Source organism: Lonchura striata, chromosome 28, assembly GCF_046129695.1.
Source record: "Lonchura striata isolate bLonStr1 chromosome 28, bLonStr1.mat, whole genome shotgun sequence".
NCBI lineage: Eukaryota > Metazoa > Chordata > Aves > Passeriformes > Estrildidae > Lonchura > Lonchura striata.
Window position 1 is genome coordinate 4701751 of NC_134630.1, and position 24542 is coordinate 4726292.

At 45.3% G+C, this 24542-nt stretch overlaps 1 long non-coding RNA gene across 1 annotated transcript; it reads left to right on the forward strand.

Moving 5' to 3' along the window:
- Positions 1-1308: 1308 nt before the first annotated feature.
- LOC110475727 (uncharacterized) lies at positions 1309-4641 on the forward strand. Its single transcript, XR_002466324.2, has 3 exons — positions 1309-1478; positions 3260-3450; positions 4452-4641. It is a non-coding gene; the product is annotated as an uncharacterized LOC110475727 (long non-coding RNA).
- The last annotated feature ends 19901 nt before the right edge of the window (positions 4642-24542 follow it).

A 24542-nucleotide genomic window follows, 5' to 3' on the forward strand; every position in this document is an offset into this window, starting at 1 on the left:
CCCAGCTTACTGGACTTCCCTGTAGTTGTGCTGATTTTTATCAGGTGAGGATTTTGCTCAGTTGGGATAAATCCTCCCTCCTGTGTCATGGTATTTTATGGGACAGATGTGCTACAGATGTTTGCTACCGGCAAACCCTTGGCTAGCAAAATCCCCTGAAATTTCAAGTGCTGAAATATGAATCATGTTCTGGGTTTTACAGAAAACCCAACCAGTGACTGATACCAGCCTCACTAGACTGATCCTTTGCTAGAACACGGCAAAAACTCCCACCCCACAGACTTTGAAATTCTCTAAGATCTGATGAAATATTTGCAGCACAGGCTCAGTTTCTTGTCATAAAATGAAAACAGTAATTGCAAACAGTAATTCACAGGAGTCAAAAGACTCAGCCCTGCTCTTAGTTGCAGTTCAAGGTGCAACTAATGAGCTCTTCTAGCAAATCCCAGCCCTGAAGACGTAGCCCTACAAACTTGAAAGAGCTTTAGGCTCTGTTCTGGAGACCCCAGGGGATAGCACTGGGTGATTCCTAAGGGGTTTCAGAGGGGTAACTTAGAAAATAATTTTACTTTGCTAAGTTGCAGCCTTCTATGGAGGGTCTGGACCCCTGTCAGAAGATGTTGATAGACCCACAACCCCACAAAGCCACCATTTAGTACTAATGCCTGAGGGTAAATGTGTTGGGAGCAGCTCAAGCTCTGTTTTACTGCAAACATTCTCAAAGTGCTCCTAAAGCTACAGACTGCCCTTGTTCTAAGATGAAAAATGGATTTCCAGGAGCAGGCACTAAAGAAGAAGAGCCTTGCTTATGAGAAAAAGGCTCCCAGACAGTTGTGGATTATCTGAAGGAGGGTGAAGGCATCTTCTGTGGGAGGATAAACAGGTTTGAAACGCTGCAAGTGGCTTATTCTGAGTTACATAGTGGGATTGAAGAACAAAACCAGCCAGAGGATGAGTTTTGCATTCTCCACATGTCAGGGTCAGTGCCTGCTTGGTCAAATGCCATTTTTGATTGCATCTCTGTAGTGCTCCAAGTATTTGCCTCTTTTTTTTTATTCAGATAATGCCAAAGAGCACAGCCAGAGCCATGAGGGACGGGGAGTGTGACAAGGGCTGAGGGGAAGCAGATGGAAGAGAGCTTGGCCATGGAAAGGCAGCCTGGCCTTGGTGAGTCCCTCCCTGCACAGCAGCTCAAGGACAGTTCAGAAAGCAGCTCCAAGCGTTTCCAGCATGGTGCCCATGAATAATTAACCCAAACAAAACAACAAACAGTGTTTCCTCATCAGCATGCCATGTGGACCCAGCTGCCAACAGAGGAGTGTGGTGAGACTGACTCAGCTCCTGAGAGCAATGAATCCCTGAAATGCCCAGGAATGGGGATTTCTGTGTGGGCAGAGGAGCAAAAAGGAGCTGAGGAGGGCCCTAGATGGGGACATGGGACATCTGAGCCTCTTCTGACTCCTTCTCAGGATTCTGCAGTAAGTTGCTGGTCTTGGCTTTTGTTTTCCTACATGTGAAATAATTATTTTTTCCCTTTCAGCCTGTGCATCCAGGTGTAAATGACTCAGGTCATGGACTGTCTGGGCTCCAGAATTCTTTCTGTACAGTGCAGCCCCATTTCCAGGTTGCAGGCTTTGTGCAGCAAAAAGTGATCAGTGCCCCAGAGACAATCCTGGAGCTTGACAGCCTCTCTGTGTGCAAAGGACAGGAACTGGTTGGCCTCTGGTACAGCCACCAGCTCAGCAGATCTCAGGGAGCCACAGATACACCAAAACTGCCTCATTTTGGAGCCAGGGTTTATACAGCAATGAGCCTCCTTGTGTTCTTCTATCTGCAGCTGGTCCCTCACTTCCCCCTGCTCCAATAACTTCTGAACCAGCTGACCTGATTCAACCCAATCTGATGGAAAAAGAGAGGTCTCACAGACCCAGCATTCCTGCAATTTTCATGAACAAACAGCAGCTGGGTAGAAGAGAGCCATTTCAGTTAATATTCTATTGAAGGAAAGGTAATGACACCTCTTGCTCCCTGCCTATTTTGGGATGCAGCAGCCAGGTGACCAGCTGGCATTTAGATATGAGTGGTCAATCAGTTCCTGCCCAGCTTCAAACCAACCCCTGCACTTGCTGCCCCTTCCCTGCAAAGCAAAAAAGCTGCTGGAGCAGCCAAGGATTTTGCTGGGAAGGTCTGGGGGGCATCAGGTGCCCTTGAGGATATTGCAGTAAGCTGGGAGCACCAGGAAAGGAAGAAATAAAAAGCAGTTGTAATACAAATCAGAGGAAGAACGGGTTTCACCAGTTCCTTACTCACAGAACAACTTGATTTTTAGGTTCAAACTTATTTTCAGGAAAACAAAATGGATGTTTCACTAATCTCTACAGTATTTTCCCCAGAAAATTCCAGTGACTGGCAGCTCTTACTAAACACCATAAATCTGAATTTGCTGGGTTTTTTTGGCCATGAGAAAACATTTGATTCTTTTTTTTTTTCCGACACAAGCATCTGAAAAAATGTCATGGAAAATAGAATTTTTCATTTTCTTTTTCCCAAAGAACAAAAACATTCCCCCCAGGAACATGCTTGGATTTTGCACAAAAAGAGATTCTGAGACAAAAACCTGAACAAGGTCACAGCTGAACATCTTTCAAGCAACCGGGGTGGACAAAGAATGGGGTGGGACTATGTGTGGGAAGAAGAAATGTGAATTTTCCAAGGTCAACCAACAAGGCAGGTCCTGGTGCTGTTGGGTCAGCAGTTCTGCCACTCCATGCAGTGCCTCTGTGTGTCTGTCCTGAAATAATGAATTTCTTGGAGCAGAGCCAGTACTTTCCTGAGTGCTTGGAAAGTGCCTCACACACTTGGTGCCTGGGTGTAGTCATAAATAATAATTAAAATTAGAATAATGATATTAAAGTGGATGTGTGCCACTGGAGATGGGACACACTGAGTTCTAAATCCATGCCCCCTCGTTTAGTAAAAGGTACAGTTTGCTTCACAAAGCCTGAGAGACAGGATTTGCTTCCCTGGGCTTGATAATCACAGTCTTTTGCTCTGCAAAAGGCAGACTGACCTGAGCTGAATTAGGTCCAGGATCTACTCTAACACCTCCTGCCTGTAGCTGGCAGCTCTGGTCAGCTCTGGAAGGCTTTTTGCAGCTCAGGGGGATATCTGGAAAGACTAAATTAACCGTGGTGGTGTGGGGAGCTGCCTGGACTAATGTGTGGTTTTTTTTTTTTTTTTTTTTTTTTTTTTTTTCCAGAGATAGGCTTTGATTGACACTTCAAATCTGCCTGACAATCTTTTATTCTAAGTGCAGCTGCTGCCTTTCTTCAGAGCAGGAAGAGCTGGTTTGGTTGCTGTCCTTCAAATGATGCATCTCATCACATGGCAAAGAGTAGGAAAAAAACCACAAACCACCTAGAAAGAGCCACAGGACCAGCAGAAAAAGAGGTAAAATAACTGGATCTATTTGAGGTATTTCTGCTTTTTTTTCCCTCTATGCCACAATCCAATGCCAGACACTTGAGAACAAGGGCTGTGCTCTGAGGAACAAGAACTGACTGGTTTTTTTCTTTGCTTGCCTGTTTATTGTGTTGTTTTTCCCTGCAAGGGATTTGTTTAATGCTTTGCTAATAAAACTGTGCAACTCTTTAGTGATGAATCATGAAATACCCTGAGCTGGGAGGGACCCACTGGGATCATCAGCCCTGCACAGACACCCCAAAAACCCCACCCTGAGCATCCCTGAGAGCTCCCTGGGGAGCCTGGGCAGTGCCAGCACCCTCAGGAGGAAGAACTTTCCCCAGCATCCAATTAAACCCCCCTGACACAGCTCCAGCTGCTCCCCAACATTTCCAGTCCCAGTGCTGGGAAGACAGAGGGATTATCTCTTTTTACTCTGTGGTTTTACACTGCCTCTTCTCTTTTCCCCATGCAGCCTCTTACTCCTGGTTGCAGTTATCCTTCTGTTTGCTGAGGGGTGGGATCACACCTCTCAGCTGCTGTCAGAATAGGTGGAAGCCACTTTTTAGAGTGGAATTGAGACCCTGGGGGTTTACCTGAGTCTGGCCAAGAATGCTGCATCACCAAATGGGCAGAGGGATGCTTCCAATCCTCTTCTGGACACACCTAGGGGAAAAATAAGTCTTTTATTTCAGATGTCCTGTCTCTCCTTGCTTTCCTAGGTCCTTCAAAACCAGCCAGACTCTTTGGAGTTATGCTTTTCTGCAAAAGGCAGACTGACCTAGCTGGATTAGGTCCAGGATCTACTCTGACACCTCCTGCCTGTAGCTGGCAGCTCTGGTCAGCTCTGGAAAGCTTTTTGCAGCTCAGGGGGGTATCTGTAATGACTGAATTAACTGTGCTGGTGTGGGGAGCTGCCTGGATACCAGAAAAGATGCTGACAGTAAGAACTACTGTGAAATGGATGTTTTCCTTGTCTGTGAACACAGGTGTGGACAAGACCAAGGAGCAGCACTGGAAGGTGTGGTAGGTCCTGAGTGTCCTGCAAGATGGAGAAGTTTGAAACTTCACCCTGCTGCTCTGTGGATGGGACTGTTTGTTGGGACTGATTATCTTTGGGATCCTGCTACTGCTGGAGCATCACACACAGGATTATCCAAAGCACTGCTGTTTGCCTCCTCCTTGGAGCTGCAGCCAGGCCTTTCCAGCAGCTCCTTCTCCTGAGCTTCAGGAGCAGAAGACAAGCCCAGGCAGGTCACCTCCAGCAGGAGCTGTGTTCCAGTCAGGCAGCTCAGGCTGGGGCACATCCCAGTGGCTGCTCTGTGCTCCTCCTGTACCTGAGACATGCATGCATCAAATGTTTCAGTTCACAGGGCCATCACCCTGGCAGCTTTCCTCACTAAATTCACTTTTTAAAGCTCCATCAGTGTTGTCTCCAGAGGGGATGGAGGAACAGATGCAGCTTGTGAAGTCTGGCTTTAATTCACCTGCCTCATTTAATTCCCTGCCCTGCCTACTAATCAATGAGTCTGCACTAGAGCTGTGGGAGTACCATGGCTTTTCCACATCCAGGAGAATTCAACCCAGTGCCTGAGCTCCCAGGCTCTCAAGCAGGCTGGCACTTTCTTTTGAGGCCACTTCTGTGAGAACACCAGGCTTGGTCCTCCAGCCCGAGCTTCCAAAGAAAACTCAGCAGTCTCTGTTGTTGGGTCTCAAGGCAGTTTATTGCAAGTTATCTAATAGATCTTCTCCTTGGGCTGCTGTGGTTTGCTCACAGCTCAGGCAGAGGCACACACACACCCTGACATCCTCTCTGACCCCGACTGCTTCTTCTCTCCCCGCCAGGGCTGCTGCTATCTCTTATATGGGACATTACGTGTTACATGGTTACAGTTTTTCCCCAATGCCTATTACCTATATTAAATGGTGCTTTTCTATCTTTTATATGGTACATTACGTGTTACATGGTTACAGTTCTTTCCCAATGCCTATTACCTATATTAAATGGTGCTTTTCTACTCTAAACCAACCTGTGAGTGCCAACATCACCAAGAACATGGAGGCAAGGAAGAAGAAGGAGGAAGAACAGGATCAGCCCACTTTCCTCCATCTTAGAACTTCTGACTCCCATGTACAAAGTAAAAACCCCCCTGGACAGGTGCTAAAACCCCCCTGTACAATACTAAAAAAAATTCCCCTCTGTTTTGTAACTACTTTTACTATCCTATCTAACCCTTTGTGACTGCTTGTTCCACCTCCAAAGTTGGTAACTCATTCCATGGCTCAAACCCAAAATCACAGCTGTTTGCAGCTGCCTGCCAGGGTCTCAAATGCTTCTGACCAAGGCCTGGGACCTCTAAAAATGTCTGAGAGACATTTTGAGTTCCAACACACTTAATTGTGGATTTCCCTCCCCAGAACCCTTGCAGACACTCTCCAGCCCACGGCAGCTGCTCCTCATTTCCTTGCAGGGCAGCTCTGTCCCATTGTCCCCGCTCAGCCTGGGTGACATTCCCTCCTGGAAGTGCTCTCCTTCAAGGGTTTCAGCCCCAGGCTTTGCTTTTTTCACACTCTATAACACTTTCTGCTGGGCTGTGCTGTGTCAGACACGCTGCTGGGGCCATTTCACCTCCCAGGGCTCCCAGTGGGACCAGCAGAGCCTGGCAGGGGCTCCTTTCTCCCCCTCAGCCCCTGAGTGTGTCACTTGTGTGCCAGCAGAGAGAAACACAACTTTCCCAGGCATCCATCTGGGAAAAGTCTGTGAGAAGATCAGAGAAAAGAAGGAGAAACAATTCTTATCTCACCTTGCTACACCTAGTGCTGGAAACATGCAAAATGTGTTAGAAAGATTCACCAAAAAGCACTTTCTTAATTAACCAATAGTAATAGTGTTTTAAGTAAAAAACCCAATTAATTCAATCTGTAGCTAACTAGTCTATAAAAGAGCAACAGGTTTCTTAGTAAAAATATATTATTCAACCTCCTGTAATACATAAAGCCTATAGCAGTGATTACCTGGCTGCTGTGCTAACTTCCAGGTGTCCCTGTCAAGCACTACCTCAGGGCTGTCAGGATACTCCAGTGAAAGGATTTCTGGCACTTTTTGTTTAAGCAGACTTCCTCTCTCTGTACTGGGTTTGTTTGGTATTTTTTTTTTTTTTTGGGCTGCTGTTAATTGCAGCAGTGGAATTGTTTAATCAGCTGGTGTCAAAGGCTGCCTTTGCCTGGTGGTACCTATTTGGTGACACCACTGCTTTTCCTCACATGTTATAATCTGTACCAGATTGCTCTTTGCCTGCTAAAATGGACAATTAGGTTCCAGTTGTAATGCAAATCACACAGTGGAATAAAAGCTGTGGGGAACAAAATCCCCAGTAAGTAGTTATGCCAGCCTTTGTTATGGTGTGATGGCTTCTGCTCCTGCTCTGTGAAGGATCAGGGGCAGAGAATCTGTTGTGCCTTTGTGTTTTATAGGCACCAGCTCGATGTAAGGCTGCCTTTAGGCACTGGCAGCCCTGATAGTGTGTGTGTGTGTGTGTGTGCAAAGCTAACAGACACATTCCACCCACACTGGAAATTTGATGATTGCCTTGTTTTTTGAGGCTCTGTTTTATATACTACAGGCCATACCCATGGGGTAATTGCCAGTCTTTGCACAGGGGCTGGGATGATGTGATGAGAGAGGAGCACAGAGATGCTGAAATTTCAGTCTGCCACATCATGGGCTCCTAATCCTGATGGCCTTGTAATTGTGATGCTGTCACTGGTGGCATTGCAGTTGTTCTTCTCACTGTTTTCCATGTGCTAAATAATGTAAATGAAGAGAAATATTTAGATTTGTAAAGGAATCTAAATTTACTGTGGAATTAAACACACAGGAGCCTGAAAAGTCAAATGGAAGAAGTGTGTTTTCATTTAAAATGGCAAGTCATAGCCATGTAAAGTGATATTTTGTTGATACAGCTGCTTTTACTGCAGATCTGCTTTGCATTTCCCCAGGCCATGGGTAACAAAGAATGAAGCTGAATGAAGTTTTCTCATCCTGGAGAAGTGAGGTGGAATATCTGTGTTCATAAAGTGTTCGAGCCGGAGGTCAGTGCTGTGAGGGTTACCTGAGACCCCAGTGAGAGCAGTGCCTGTCCACATCTCATGGAGATCCTGGCTCCCAGGAGACAGCAAGGAACAGGAGTGAGCTGGATGGATGAGCTGAGTTCACAGTCCTAGAAGCTATGGCAACATAACTTGTGTATCTACTCAGAAAAGGCCTTTGCAACCACCATAAATGACTTGAAATGGCCTTATTTTCCTGCTAGCAGTGGAATAAGCAGCTTCAATGGGGAGGAGTAAATCCACTTGATTAGACATGTTGCTGGGAATAACACTCTTACTGGTTATTACTAATAACCCAATCTATTAGTGGCAGTGTGGCTGCTGAAACAGGCAGCTCTGCCAGGGAATAACTGCACTGCTCCTGAAATTCCAATTACAATGGAACAAGGGGACTCAGAAGGGCCTCAAGGGAGGAAACTCAGGGGGAAGCAAAGTCAACATGGAGCACTTGGGTTATAAAGAACGTGTGTGACAAATGAAATCTATCTTTGGAGGAGGATTTCTGCCAAGCAAGGCTGAGCTCTCTCCATCCTGATGCTTTCCCCAGGCCATCCAGGTTTGTGAGTCAGGTCATGAGGTGGTGATGGAAGTGTTGGCATATTGGCTGATCTTCTGGAGGAAAGAGGGGCTTCTACACCTTGGGTGTGCAAAGCAGCTCAAGCTCAGGTCTTCACTGCAGGCTCGAGATGAAATTTCTCCATTGAAATCACTGGCGAAGCACCTGATCACCACAGCAGGAGTGTTCTCCCACAGCAACGCCCTGGGAAATTCTCTCTTGGAATAGATCAGATTCTGCTCTTATTTATGCAATTATAAATTCAGTGGAGCTCCATTTGAAACAACTGTTTTCATCTGATGCAAATAAGATCAAGATCTGGCCCAGGCTGCTTTTGTACACAATGGAAACTGACTGAATTATGGAAAACAGGAAACAAATCTAATGTAAATCTGAATGGAAATATCATGCTCTCTGTTACATCAGAATAAATTGGAAGGAAGTCTGTTGATTCTAGTGGAATTCATCGGGATTTACACCAGACTGTGGCTCAGCATTTGTCACTTGGCTGCACACCGACATCAAAACTCAAACCATGGCACCTCATCTGAATAGCTTGGAATATTTTCTCCCTTTTCCTTTATATTTAAGCAGTTGGTTGATTAGGCTTTTCAAACAAATAAACCCCTGCAAGCAGGCATCAACAAATAAGCCTTGCTCTCACAAGCATTTGCAGAATCTTAATGATGAATATGAAGTGCTGAGCTTGGGTTGAGAGTCACTTAAACTTGCTGCTGCTCCTCTGTGCTCACACTTTAGGGCAGCAGGATTGAGCTCACGGAGGGGGGACAGATCTTGACAAAACCATTTTGATTTCCCCAAAGGAGGGAAATCCCAAAGGCAAATCCATTGCCCTCTCTCCAGCAGCTTCCCAGGATGCACAGGATTCACCCTTCAGTAGATCAGCAAAATATTGTCATTCTTTCACTCTTTCTGTCTCCAGGCAGATGGTCAGAATGGAGCCAACCCCATCCCTGATGGACCTAATAGGCAATCTAATGAATTTATTAGGGAATTATGTCACACTCTGCTTCCACAGGCAAGGGGAACATGGGAACCTGTGGCTTCTTTTCATGGGAAAGCAAGAGGGTTAATTAATGCCTGAGCAACAAATTTGACTCCCTTAGTGAAATAACCCTGAGTTATTGTGGAAAAAACACAATATCTGAGCAAGAGCATAGCCACGTCAGCCCTTGCCTTGATTCTTGTGTACCCCAGCTTCTTACTTAACCCAGTTTTTAATCTGTGCTCATGTTTCACTTCAGATCATTAGTAAAATGCATCTTAATTAAAACAAGAGGAGGAGAAGAAGACAAACAAATGAAAGCTCTAAGTCAATTGGATTCAGGGAGGGGCAAAACCAGTATTCAAATAGAAATCTTGAGGCAAACATGGTAATAACAGTTATGGAGAGTGTATCAAAGGTAAAGAGTTTTCTCAAAATTGGGTGACTTTGCCTGAAAAAAGGGACTGGCTAGAGCCTGCTAGAGTAGCACAGAGCCTGACCTGAAATCAGCCTCATGGGGAGAAGAGCTGGGAGAGCTCTGTGGTCAGCAGCCTTTGTTTTTCTGTTTCTCTGTCACTGATTTTCTGTGTGATCCTCAGGAAATTAACTGGGCAGGGTTTTCACAAGCAGGCCCTGTCTGTGGTTGCTGTGATGTGTAGATGTTCAACCTGAGATGTTCTGTGGCGGGCACATTCTCCTCTCTCTCAGGATTTTTTCATAGAGGTGCACAGAGAGAAATGAAAGAGAAAACAATTTCTATTTCTGCTCCTTGTTTTTCCTATGTGGAACGTGTTTGGAGAATTGTTTACCTGGGGTGAGTGCTTGGTTGGATTCTGGTGAGGATTGTTTGAGCCTGGTGGCCAATCCAACCCACCTGGAGCTGGACTCTCAGAGAGGGTCACAAGTTGTGAGTGAGTTAGATATGGGAGTTAGAAAAAGTAGGTTTGTAGTTTTAGTATCTCCTTTAAATAGCATATTAATGTATTATAATATAATTATAATAAAGAAATCATTCAGACTTCTGAACTGGAGTCAGACATCAGCATTTCTTCCCTCTGGCTTCACCTGCATTTCCAGTAATGTGCCTGATCACCCTTTGCTGCACCATGAGCAACAGAGCTTGTGTGGGTCTGAATGTGCCAGCCACTCCCTCTCAGAGTCCTTGCTTACCCATCTGTAAATTGATAAAATACATCCTTTCCTGATTTTATAAAGCTATTGAAGGCTCTCTAATGACACACCTGTGATTATTATGGCTTAATTTTGCTTAGGCTTATTCCCAAGCCTGTGCTCTAGGCCAGGTTGGACGGGTGTGAGCAGCTGCTCGGGTCAGTGGCATCCCTGCCCATGGCAGGTGCTGGGCACTGAATGCTCTTTAAGGTCCCTTCAAACCCAAACCATTCTGTGATTCTATGATTCCTGCAGGTGAGCTCTGCCTAATTTGTGAGACCTTTCTCGCTGCTGCAGGCCCTGTGTGGGATGCAGTGTCTGTGCTGCCTTGGTTCTGTCCTTCACAGCATCACCTGGAATAAATCCCCACAGCCAGGAGGCACCTGCCAGTGGTGGTGTTGATGCACAAACAGCAGCTTACTCATTAGCACAACCTCTCTAACTCTGTTTGCTTTGTGCCACAGCCTCATTCCATCCATGCCAGGGAAGCTGGCATGACTGAACTTGGAAGCAGACAGAGCTTTAGTGAGAAGCAGCTGGGTCTGAGCCCAGTCCCAGCTCTCTGAAGGACTGCACCACTTGCAGTCAGAATGGAACCATGGAACGTCCTGAGCTGGGAGGGACCCTCGGGGATCATCAGTGCAGCTCCTGACCCTGCACAGACCCCCAGCACCCCCACCCTGGGACTGTCCCCTCACAGACCCCCAGCACCCCCACCCTGAGCATCCCTGGAGCTCTGACAGGGCCGGCACCATTCCCTGGGAGCCTGGGCAGTGCCAGCACCCTCGGGGGGAAGAACCTTTTCCTGAGCTCCGTGCCCAGCCCTGGCACAGCTCCAGCCCTCGCTGGGCTCCAGGAGCTGTCCCAGAGCAGAGCTCAGCCCCTGCCCCTCTGCCTCCCCTCGGCCTCTGCTCCAGAGGGCTTTGCCAATATCCATCATCCCGGGGAACTAGCTAAAGTCAATTTTCCAGCCTCTTTGGAGGGTCTCAGCTGCATCACTGGTCTTTACTCACTGCCTGCAAATGATCCAAGTGCACACCAGAATAAAGCTGATATTGAGGTGGATGTAATGGGGCCACCAAACAGAGTCAAGAGAGAATCACAATTGCAGAGACATTTTCTGCTCCAGCAATACAAGAAGATGGGGGGCAGGTTTTTGTATTTATAGGAGTAAAACTCTTTAGGCAAGGACCTTAAAAGTGGGAATAATTATAATTTACTGCTCACACCATGCAGTGGGGAATCAGGCCCAAGCTTGTAGCTACAAGATTTAGCTATAAGTGCTGTGGACTGGCTGTGCTGTACAGGAATTTACTGAGTCACATTGATTTCAGGACTGCTTTCCCCAGGGAATGGCACTGCTTTATTCCAGTAAGGTTGTGAGACCCTACACTTGATTCTGATCTTATGTTCTGAAAAATCAAATTATTTTTGGTGGGTGTATGCCTGACTTACTTGCATATGCATGCAACATGCCTTCAAGAGCTGATAGAACCTTAGTAAGATTCTTATTTAAGTCATTATTCTAATTAACCCCTGTTGTGCTGGGAGAAATTCTGTCCCTTTCCTCCCAGGGACTCTGTGAACACTGAGCTGGCTCTTACAGCACTGAATTTCAAAATCAGGTTTGCCCATGATGGCAATGGAACAGGTTAGCCTGTAAACCCAGAGAAAATTTGCAAACTCCATTTGTTAAAAAGAAATGCATTATTGCATTCTGTGACTGATCTCCCGAAATGCCATTTGAATAGTTTTGACTGTGCATTTGTTTTATTCCTGGGAAATTTCACAGTACAAAAAGACTTTTATTTTCCCTTCTTCGTTTGCCAAGAATCTCTTTGAATGTTGTTTGTAATATAGACTGAGGTTTGGGACAGATTTTTAGCTCACATAAGCAGATGCATCTCTATTGTCTTCTGTAAAAAAGATCCTGATATACCTGAGCTGAGGGTCAGGGGCAAGAAAATGAAAAAAAGAAACAGCTAGGAATGAAGCTTCTTGACCAGGGGAGTAGTTAATGCAGGAAACATATTATTTCCTAAAAAAAAAAAAAAAAAAAAAATTAAAAAAAAACCAAACAAAAAATTAAAAAAATAGATTTTTCTAAAATTCCATGCTTATTCTTTGGGATATGGATGCCTAGAACAAGACTTCCTGACCCAGTGCTGTTCTTCTATCAATCCCTTTTAATGCTGTTAATTTGAGACCTTTCCCACTGTTTTCCTGCTCTGCCTCCCAGGGTGTGTGCAGGAAACGCTGGGTGGTTTGAATTAAAATATTCCACTGTGAAAAAAGTTAAAAAAAAAATTAAATAGAAAGTCTTTGCTGATAGCAAATTGGAGAATGTGGTGCTATGGAAGAGTCTGGATTATTTGAAATTATTTTAGTGCTTTTAAAAGCAAATGTCAAGTGGTGGGAATGCAACGGATGATGTTTTTGGATTGATGTGTACAGATGTGCTTGGATCAAGAAGAGCCAGGGACACAAGGCAGATGCGGGAGTGAGGAGAACAACCCATAGACTAATGAGATACTAATGTGGGGAATAAAAGGAGAAAAAATTGGAAAAATGGGTTAACTGAAGCCTTGGTCTAGCCCTGAGCTCGTTAGCAAGGGCTCAGAGAGCTGCTCAGGAGGACTCTGGACATAAAGCCATGAGGCAAGGCTGTATGAAAATGAAAAGTGTAGGAAAAAAAATCACAATTCAGGTTTAAAGCAGGCTCTAAGCTCTGGCTAGGCTTGGCTAGATCTGCTCAGTGCTGGACATAAAGCCATGAGGCAAGGCTGTATGAAAATAAAAAGTATAGAAAAAACCCCCACAATTCAGGTTTAAACCAGGCTCTAAGCTTGGGCTAGCTTTGGTCAGTGCTGGACATAAAGCCATGAGGCAAGGCTGTATGACAATGAAGAATATAGAAAAAAACCCCCACAATTCAGGTTTAAAGCAGGCTCTAAGCTCGGGCTAGGCTTGGCTAGATCTGCTCAGTGCTGGCTGCTCAGAGCTTCCTCTGAAGCTTTTAGCAGAGTGAAGGGATGTGGAAGAGAGGAGTCTCCTGCTGCCAAGCCAGCACCATCACTGGGGAGGTGACTCTTTTCTACTTTAAAGTGGCTTTGTCACTTTTCAGGCCTGCCAGTGCAGTGCCTTTCTCCCACAGCCAGGAGCTCATTTGGTGTGGATGAAAGAGGACAGAGCTGCTTTTTCTCCTAAAAGGAGAGAAGAAATACTCCTCCATACTGAGAGAATCCCAGTGAAGGTGCTGGGCTGTCAAATGCCCTAAAAGCATTAATTGTGATAATACCAAAAGCAATACAAGCTGCACTCAGAGGTGACACAGGAGGGGGGCCCTTGGTGAGATGGAGGGCCAGGAATAGCTGCAGGTGCTTGAGGAAGGAACACAAAACCAGGAGATGCAAGTGGCCTTTCCCATCCCAGCTTCTGGAAGCTCATGCCTTTCCCAGCACTTCTTCCTGTTGCTCTTGACTGAATTTTTGTTTCTATTTTCTGTCACTTTGAATGGGGGGAAAGGAGAGGAAGCAGGTCTACAAAGCAATTTCCAGTGTGCTTCCCTGTCTGTCTGCTCCCTACAAATAATTGTTTTTTCTTAGGGATAAAGGCAGAAGATAATTCCTTTAAGTGGCAATTAAGCTCCAGGTGGCTGTAGAAAGCTGCAGCTTTCACCAGCTCCTGCAAAGACACAGCTTGACTCCCAGGTTTCCCTACTTCCCTAAACCAGGAGATTTTTTTTTCCCTGGCTTTGTTTTGTGTTTGGTGGTGATTACACTTCTTCAGGGTAGCCCAAAGTGATTGGAGCAGCAGGGAAAATGACAAGCTGAGGATGCTCCATAAACGGGCTGTGCCCTTCTCCCGAAATGCACTCATTTCACAGAGTGGGGAACAGTTCCATCTCCATCCTGATTTCAACTCCTCGTTTTTCACCTGCAAAATCTCTGTTTTCCAAGCAGTGAGCCCAGTCCAATTTCCTTTTACCCCTGCTGTGCTGGCAAGCCTTAGGAGAGACATTGGCTCATGCTGGATGGAGCACTGAGGGCTGGAGGAGCAATATTCCTGTTCCAAGACTCCAGGCGAGTCTCATCTGCAGACTTGTGTGATGGCTTTGGCTCATTAGCTAATGAGGTTAATGAGAACACCTGTAGGAGCCATCTGATAGGAAGGGGGCTGTGTCTAGCCCTGGTGATTGCTCAAGATGACACAGCAAGTCCCTGGCAGAGCTGGCAGCCAGCAGAGCACAGCAGGGTAGAGTTCCACCTCCAGCTCTGAAGCCATCTCGTCCCCCCTTTGGAGCAGGGACATGTGGGCACAGGGTGAGCTGGAGGAGATGGGTCACGTTCAGCTGGGCTTGTGCAGGGGGCTGGAAATGTTCCCCACTATCAGTGAGGCTTGGGACCCTTGGGAGCTTCAGAGCCAGCCCACAGCTCCAGCTGCAAAGGGACGTGAGCCACCAACCCCGAGAATCTCTCTGGCTCAGACAGGCTTACTATCAATGGCATCTAATAGCAGAATGTCACCATTTCTACCTGGTTTTAATGATTTATCACCCCTGGATTATGCACCACGGGTGACAGTAATGTTCTCTGGTGTGGACAGGTGGGTGGAATTACATCTCTCTGTGTTTGGTGTGCTAACAGAATCAGAAGTAATATTTTGTCTTGCCTGGCTTATCTTAGCTAGCAGTAGCTATTATTTCACCTACTTTGTTTCTCTTCCCCCTGTCTGTCACAACTGAAATAATTTGAATTTGAGCTGTACTTGAAGCAGGACTCGCCTCAAATCAGATTTCCAGTTCCTTGACCGCAGTCTGATCCCAACACCATCCATCTCCACTGAGTCCAGGTAAAGTCAGTCGTGGAATTGGATGGCTCAAGCAGGGAGAACACATTTTGTGGGTGACTGCAGGCACTTGCATGCACACATATTTGACTTTGACATGCTAGTCAGCATGGGGAAGAGTCAGTGAGAAGCTGCTCCCCACCGGAGCGTCCTGTGCCCCATGCCATGGAGACAATGAAGTGTGTCAGTGCACACACAGAGTCCTGGGCAGCTCAGAGTGTCTGGGCACACCTGTGGGTGAAAGCAAAGAGCATTTTGTTACTCACAATGTACTTTTCCTCTGCCTTTGCTTTTTCTGTGCTGAATTACAGCCACCACGGCCCGTTCCTGCCTCCCAGTGTGGGATTCTATGTTGTGTTTGATTCCATACATATTGAATTGTTTGCCTTCTTTATTTCCCTTTCTCCTCCCTGCTCATGGTTGTTTGTTTTCTCTTCACGTGTGGCATAAAAAAGGCTGTTTGAAGATAAACTACCCAATCCAAATGAAAGGGAATGTTGCTTTTGGAAGATCCAACTGAAGCCTGAGCAGAACTGATAGTAAATTTTGAATTAGCTGGAGATTTTTATCACCTTTTTTCTTTGTCCTTAGTTTTTCTTCTTTTTTAATTTTTTTTTCCCTTGTGTATTTTCTTAACCCTAATTAAAATGTGCTGGACAAAAAAAGTGTAGTGAAGAGCTGGACTCATTACTTTTGTTTATGGCAAAATCCAAGTGGAACAGAACTCTAAATGGGCTTTGGTTGAGTCCCATCTCCCTCCATAAAGAGTGTAATAAATATCAGCCACATTGATTTTCCTCCTCCTGAACCCTTCCTATTTGTTCTGGTCTAAGTGCACTATGTTTTCCTCTGAGGTTCTTTTGCTCTAACTGTTCTATTATCTGCTGTTGTTGTTAATCTGTGTAGAGTGTGTAATTGAGATCCTAAGAGGGAGGTTAAGAGAAACCCCCTCAGGAGGACATCTGACCTACATGAAGAAAGAGAAAAAAATAAAATAAATAACCCAAGCCATTGAGGCCAACTGCTCCATTTACCTGCTTGAGCCATTTCCTTCAGCAAGGATTTCACCCACTCCAGGCTCAGCTCTCTTTCTGTAATAAGTTCTGTGTATGTGTTTATAACTTCAACTTGATTTTTGCATTAATTTCTTTGCCTTGGGGGGACATTTACCTGTTCCTTCCATCTGATTTTCCCCACTACCTGCAGTTATCTGCTGCACTGGTGTTACAGGCAGAGGTAGGATGTGGCCCCTTTCCTCTTCCCTTTTTCCTGCTGTGATTTAACCTGGCCCCAGTGACACAGCTTGGGGGTGATGTGCAAGATGTCTCAAAGCACCAGCGACAGCGACTTCATTGCCCATGTACATAAAAAAGGTGACCCCAGCTCAGGGAAGAAATGATGATGTCTGGCTGAAGGACAGCTTTGTTAAAACCATACTATATTACATTAATATACTATTTAAAGAGATACTGTCCTATTCTACATACTTATTTCTTACCTATCTAACTCAAACTCGTGACTCTGCTGAGAGTCCAACACAGCTGGATCCCTTTGGTCACTGACCCCAAACATCCTTCACCAAAATCCAACCCAGCCATCACTGCAGGTGAACAATCTCCACACCACATTCCACATGGGTGAAACAAAGGAGCAGAGGTAAAGATCTTCTCCTTCTCCTTCTCCTTCTCCTTCTCCTTCTCCTTCTCCTTCTCCTTCTCCTTCTCCTTCTCCTTCTCCTTCTCCTTCTCCTTCTCCTTCTCCTTCTCCTTCTCCTTCTCCTTCTCCTTCTCCTTCTCCTTCTCCTTCTCCTTCTCTTCTCCTTCTCCTTCTCCTTCTCCTTCTCCTTCTCCTTCTCCTTCTCCTTCTCCTTCTCCTTCTCCTTCTCCTTCTCCTTCTCCTTCTCCTTCTCCTTCTCCTTCTCCTTCTTTCTCCTTCTCCTTTCCACGTTCCACATGGGGAAAACAAAGGACCAAAGATAAAGATTGTTCTCTCTTCTCTCTGTGCTTCTCCTGAGAGACAGAATCCTGTCTGTCTGTCCAGAGAATGGGAATGTCACACCCGTGGGTTTCCCAGGGGATGAGGCAGGAGCACGGCTGAGAGAAACCACGTTCACCCAACCTCAGCCATTGCTTTCCTTCCTCCTCCAGCCTCTGTCCTGAGCAGTTGAACTCCCCGTGCCCCTCGTTCCACCCTGGGGATGTGTTGCAGATCCACGGAACCCATCCCTGCCTGCTTGCTGCACCACTCCCCAAATCTCAGCAGATAAAGAGCTCTTAGTGTTTCCTTAATGGCTCTTTGTAGTTTATTAAAGGCCTGGGAGGCAGCAGGGGGAAAGGAGAATGTGACTCAGAAATCCCTGCTCTCAGCCACGTGCTTCCTTCACAATCTCATTTGTACCCAGACTATTAAAAGTGAATTATCTGAGCCAAGTGGCACCACTGAAATGGAAGGGCTGGGGGGAGGGAAGCAATGCTTCCCTCTGGTGCCTCGAGATGTGCGCAGCTTACTGCAGCCTCTCTCATCTGCCCAGATCGGATTTTCGCTGTTATTACAGGAGGTTTTTGGCATTGACAGTTGCAGACATGGCTGGTTTTTCCCTCCAGCCTTTTCGGGATGTGTCCCTGCTGGCTGCAGCATGGGGACGTTTCCGTGGGAGCTGGGCAGAGCAGAGTGAAGTGCCTGTGTTATAGATACATTTAAAATATAATAATACTATAATATACTATACTATAATATAATATAATATAATATAATATAATATAATATAATATCACATAACATAACATGACATAACATTATATTATATTATTAGCAATATATAATATAATATAGCATTATATAATATATAATATATTGGTTTTTCACAAATATTAAAATGGATTTTAGATGTATGATGTTAAAGTAACTTTGCTATAAAGATATTGTTTTCATTCTTGCTGTTAATTAAGCTTCGTGAAAGAGCTGATATAATTATGCTTGTGTTAAATGCCTGCTGGGATGGGATAACATCCCATGGACACAGGATGAGGACGCCTGTACAGATCTGCCACCCATCAGCCCTCACTGACTGAAGACAGTGAGGAGCAAGGCCCAAAATCTGGGGGTGACAAAAAAGGACTAAAACCACACCCAAGGAATGTGGATGCTCTAAAGAGGCGGATCCAAGGCGGGGCCATGTCAAATAGTTCCTGGAAAATGTAAACCAGTTTATGGCTCTGCCACAGGCTGGTGTAAGGGAAAACCTGTTTAAGGGGTGTCCCTGAAGGTGACAGCGTGATCACTGTACTAACTTTGCTCTGTGGTCCTTGTCTCCCATTGTCCTTTATGAAACTTTTTCAATTTTCACAGACGAGTGAAGGTGTTTTTGTGTTTTTGTGTTTTTCATACCCGTGTGGTGCCAGCTCTGCTCTCCCTGCACAACCTGCACTGAGGGGCCCTGAGCTGACAGCTCCACTTGCCATCATGTGAGCCTGGCACTGCCATCTGTGTTTCCATGGCATTGTCATCATGTGAGCCTGGCATTGCCATCTGTGTTTCCATGGCATTGTCATCATGTGAGCCTGGCACGCCATCTGTGTTTCCATGGCATTGTCATCATGTGAGCCTGGCATTGCCATCTGTGTTTCCATGGCATTGCCATCATGTGAGCCTGGCATTGCCATCAGTGTCCCTGGCATTGCCATCATGTGTCCATGGCATTGCCATCAGTGTCCCTGGCATTGCCATCATGTGTCCATGGCATTGCCATCACATGTCCCTGGGATTGCCATAATGTGTCCCTGGTGTTGGCATCAGTGTCTTTGGCATTGCTATTGGTGTCTTTGGCATTGCCATCATGTTTCCATGGCATTACCATCATGTGAACCTGGCATTACCATCCATGTATCCATGGCATTGCCATCACATGTCCTTGGCACTGCCATCCATGTGTCTCTGATATTACCATCATGTGAGCCTGGCATTGCCATCAGTGTCCCTGGCACTGCCATCAGTGTCTTTGGCATTGCCATCCATGTATCCATGGCATTGCCATCAGTGTCTCTGGCACTGCCATCATTGTCCCTGGCAGTGCCATGAGTGTCCCTGGCATTGCCATCATGTGAGCCTGGTACTGCCATCACATTTCCATGGCACTGCCATCATGTGTCTCTGGCATTGCCATCACGTTTCCATGGCACTGCCATCACATTTCCATGGCACTGCCATCATGTGTCTCTGGCATTGCCATCACGTTTCCATGGCACTGCCATCACATTTCCATGGCACTGCCATCATGTGTCTCTGGCATTGCCATCACGTTTCCATGGCACTGCCATCACATTTCCATGACACTGCCATCATGTGTCTCTGGCATTGCCATCACGTTTCCATGGCACTGCCATCACATTTCCATGGCACTGCCATCATATTTCCATGGCACTGCCATCATGTTTCTATGGCATTGCCATCAGTGTCCCTGGCACTGCCATCAGTGTCCCTGGCATTGCCATCATGTGGAATTTCCTTTTCCTCGAAGCAGTTTCCTGTTTCTCAGGAGGAGCTGGATCGAGCCTCTCACTTCTGTTGCTGTTTCAGTCCCCAGCTCAACCTCCCAGAAATTCCCTTTCGATCTCTCCTCTTCTGTCCAGGAATTGCTCTGAGTGTTTCTATTGACTTTCCACACAAAGTGGACATGGCCAAGTAAAAAACCTTGCTGCTGCTGATTTTACAGGAGTAATATTGACCTTCCCATAGATACTGAAGAGAATAGAAAGTCCTGATTCTCTGTCAAACGAAACTAAAATTGTATTTGATGAGTTCTATAAAATGCTTATAGATTTTTATTTTTTTCCTCCTTGGGCTGAAACTTTTTTTTTTTTTTCCCTACAAAGGCCAGCTGCAGAACATTTACAGAGAAGGGGGAAACCTTTTTCTTTGAAAAATATTTGTACTGGTAAATCACTGCAAATTGGTGAAATCCCAGATGAATCTAAATAAATAATAGCAGAACTTTGGCTGCACTTTCAAAAAGGCAATTAAAACAAACAAACAAACAAAACCCATGGTGATTTATGGGTTTCAGGTATAATTGAGATCTAAGTTAGGCTTACTGAATATTTACAGATTTTATATAGTTTCCAATGGGCAATCTTTTGGGGTGTAAATCCAGGTCACAGCCACTCCAAAACCAACCCAACTCCTGTTTTTATTGGCAAGACTGATTGCTGCAGAGTGCCCTGCTGTGCCCACAGGCTCCCAGACCCTGCCAGAGATGTCACAGATTTTCCAGTGGTGACATCAGTTCCTTCCTTGGGTGAAAAACGCTGAGTTTCTGCACACTGGGAGAAAACAAATAGAGAAAATAAATAGTTTGGACTTAGAGGGCTCTGAGCTCCCAGGGGCTGGGCAGAAAAAATCCTGTTTCTGGTGCCCAGAGGGATCCCATGGCCTCTAATGCATTTAGGAAAAGGTGCAGGAAAATGGTAATTCTTCCTAAAAGCAGCTGACATCTCCTGTTCTTGCTGCTCCTTGTCTCCTGAGCTCACCACAACCCCGTGGCCATCAATCAGAGCTCTTCCCTCTCTAGCACATCCCCTGCAAGCATCAAGATCTTAAAACAACAGTCAGGCCTTTATTTGCTTTTTGGCTCTCATCTTCATATTTTCCAGCTTTTGTGCCATGGACAGAAATATTCTTCTTGTTTTTAAAGGAAATGGAGATGATCTGTGCACAGGAGACAGAGCACTGCTAAAAGTTTCCAAAGAATTTAAAGAGCTCCCACCCAATTTACTGTGGCCACAGCAACCTGTTGGCTGACCCAGCTGATTATTACAATGTACTTAAATAACCATTAATTAAAAGTGTATAAACTCTTTCTGTGTAAGCTTCACAAAGCACGTGATCCATGCTTTCCTCTGAAAGCTCCTTCTTTCCACCGAGTCTTTAATTTCCCTATCAGCTCTCCAAGTCTTCTTTCTCTGTCTTTTCTCAGCCACTGATGGCTTTGCTCAGTTCATCCTCTGTCATTTGTGTCTCTGGGTCTGGAAACGTTTCTCAGGATGTTTGATTCATCCATCATTTAGATAATCACAAGGGAAAAAACCCCAGTTTCCAGCTATGAGCATCCATAAAAAGCACAAAGGAAAAAAAAGAACCCTCACCTTGAACTTCCCTTCCTGCTTTGCTTTTCATTTAATTTGAGAATCTGACTTGACAGTCTTTGCTCTGGCAAAAGTCCCACTGAAGTTATTAAGGGCAAGAGCTTGTCAGGATTAAGAGGAAGGATTTGAAATATCTGTGAGTGATAGCAATATCCCCAGTTCTATTAGGCCAGATAAGGACATTAACCCTGGAGCCTTGAGCCAGCTGCTGACTGCCCTGGGGGGGAAAGGAGATGACGATTCCAAAGGGGAAAACTGCTTCACAGCTGTAAAATAGGGTTTTACATCCCTTCCCTTGCAGAGCTGAGCTCAGCCCACTTCCCCTCCAAGAATGCATCACGTACAGGGTGCAGAGTGGTGTGTCACTATTGGACACAAAATGAGTACACAGAAGCTTTGGAAGTTCAAAAAAGACCCAGTTTTATTCCAATATCTGGTATTTATAGAATTCCAAAAGTGTCTGTGCATTGGAGGATGGAATTGCCACCTCTCCAACCACACTGGTCTAAAGATCCATCAATAATTTCTCTCCACCCACAGAGAAATATGTAAACTATTCTATTTATACATGAAATGATGTGGGACCTCTGACTCTCAAATATGTAAACATCATCAGAATGCTAAAGAAGTTCTATGAGAACTTTAACATTTTCAGAAGAACTACATAAGAAAACTTAACACTTTTAAAAATCAGGGCAGCAGTGGTGGGAGAAGTGAATGGGCAGTGGGGAGCCTAAATGGGAATTAAGAGTCCCCTGGGGGTGCTGGGGTCCATCAGAGGGGATGGTCACACCACGACACAAAATAACTCACACACACACACTAAAATGGAAAAAGGAAAAGGAACCTCACAATTTCTGACCTCACAATATATAGAATTCCAAAAGTGGCAGTGGATTGGAGGGTGAAATTGCCACCTCTCCAACCACACTGGTCAAACCAACAGTCCATCAATTCTATCCTCCCACAAAGAATGCAAAACAATCATTATTTACATGAACAGTGTGTGAGAAACTCCAGTAGAAATACGTAAACATCAGAAGGCATGGAGAACCTTCAGAAGAACTTTAAAACTTTTAAAAGAACAAGGTGACAGGGATGCAGCCCCTGGGCAGCTTTGGGGCTGGCACTGCAACCTGTGGGTGCAGGTGTTTGGGAACAGAGGGAGCAGAGGAACCACGGATGGTTGGAAGTTCATATTTGGTATCATCCCAGCAGCTTAACACCCCTTTCTGCTGATGGAAACTTCTGCTGCTTCTCTGCTCCCATTTCTCAGGCAGTGATTGTTACACAGATAATTTTGACATTTGAAGTGCAAATGTGATTTCAGAGACAAAGAATCATGGAATGGTTTGGGTTGGAAGGGACCTGAAATCTCATCTCATTCCATGGCAGGGACACCTCCCACTGTCCCAGGCTGCTCCCAGCCCTGTCCAGCCTGGCCTGGGCACTACCAGGGATCCAGGGTGGGCACCCTGTGCCAAGAATTTCTTCCTAATATCCAATCTAACCCTGCCCTCTGGCAGTTTGAGGCTGTGAGGGCAAAGGAGAGTGGATCAGGAAAGGAGACTTCAGGATGGGGTCAGTTAAAAAAACTTTCCTTACACTTTTTTTTAAGCTTTCTTGAGCCTGCAGGACTGGGTGGATTCAGGAATTACAAATATTCCCAGCTGGGCACAGGGGAGGAGAGTTTACACAAGCAGCAGCCCCTGCCCTGTGCAGTGAATTGAAGAGCTGATCCCACTTTTGGCACCTTCTCTGCTGTAATCCCTGCCCTGGCACACATGGCATCTGTGTGGGCACGTGCTTCTCCATCCCTCTGCTCAGGGGAGATCACATTAACGCCAATGTTAAAGCAAATAAACACTAAAATAAATTTAAAACAAAAATAACATCTCCAAGGCTGTTCCATCCCCACCACCCACCCCCATTTATAACTAATTGGGGCTTTGTTATATTCCCTCACCCAGTGACAGATAAATACTAAACTCCACTGGTTAACAATAATCACCCTAATTATGCCAAGATGACATTTACAATACAGGCAATTGCTAATCCATTACCTCACTCTGCTGAATACTAGAACACTCAAATTAAAAGTTATTCACCCACAAAGAACAATGTTTTAGTAGCTGACACAGCTTAGTAAAGGAATTTATTAAGGTAATTTGCAGTTTTCCCATAAATAAAACATGCTAGTGTTCCCCCGTCCTTCTCCCTCCCTTCCCCAAAGTAATCTTTTGTGATAAATCTCTTTTTTTTCCCCTCTCTCTTGTAGCAGCCTTAAAAAAATAATAATTGAAACTGTCAGGCAGACTTACATGTTTAAATTTGCTCACCTGAAAGACAACAGAGAGCTGCTCACCCATCTCTTCAGGCTCTTTTTGGAGAGCAGGGGTGATAACTTGGGGTCTGTGATATTGTAGGAGGTCCCTGTGATGAAATGTAAAAAGTTTCATAAAGGACAGTAGGAGACAAGGACCATAGAGCCAAGGTTGTTATGGCATCAGCCAAGAGCACCCTGTTACCTTCAGGGACACCCTTAAATACCTTTTCCCTTACATCAGCCTGTTGCATATTCATAAATAATTATGCATAGTAAAGTTTTCCCCAAACTAGTTTACATATTCCAAGAACTGCTTAGCCTGGCTCCTCCTTGGGTCTGCCTTTTTAGAGCATGCACATTCCTTGGGTGTGATTTTAGGGTTTTAATCCTTTTTTTACCACCTCCAGTTTTTGGGCCTTGGTCCTCACTGTCTTCAGTCAGCGAGTGCTGATGGGTGGCAGATCTGTACAGGTGTTTTCACCCTGTGTGCATTGGGTGTTATCCCATCCCAGCAGGCATTTAACACAATATATCAGCTATTTCACTAAGCTCAATTAACAACAGAAATAAAAACTATATATTTGTACTAAAGTTACTTTAACATCGCACATATAAATCCATTTTAATATCTGTGAAAAGCCAATATTATAATCTGTATCCATAACAAACCCAAAGGAAGCTGCCTGTCTGCCCCAGCCTGCAGCAAGCAGCACCTGCACCTTTATTCCAGTACCTGGAAGCCTTTTTCTTCCAGTGATCTCTTCCTGACTCCCATCATTAAAACACAGCAGGGGAAGGGAGGGATTAAGGAGGGAAGAACTGCTGGAAAATATGAATAGAGGGATGAAAGGGTGAAACAGATACACAAAAAAACCCCCACCAAAGCTGGGTTTTATTGCAGCCTGTGGGCAGCCCCTTGCACCT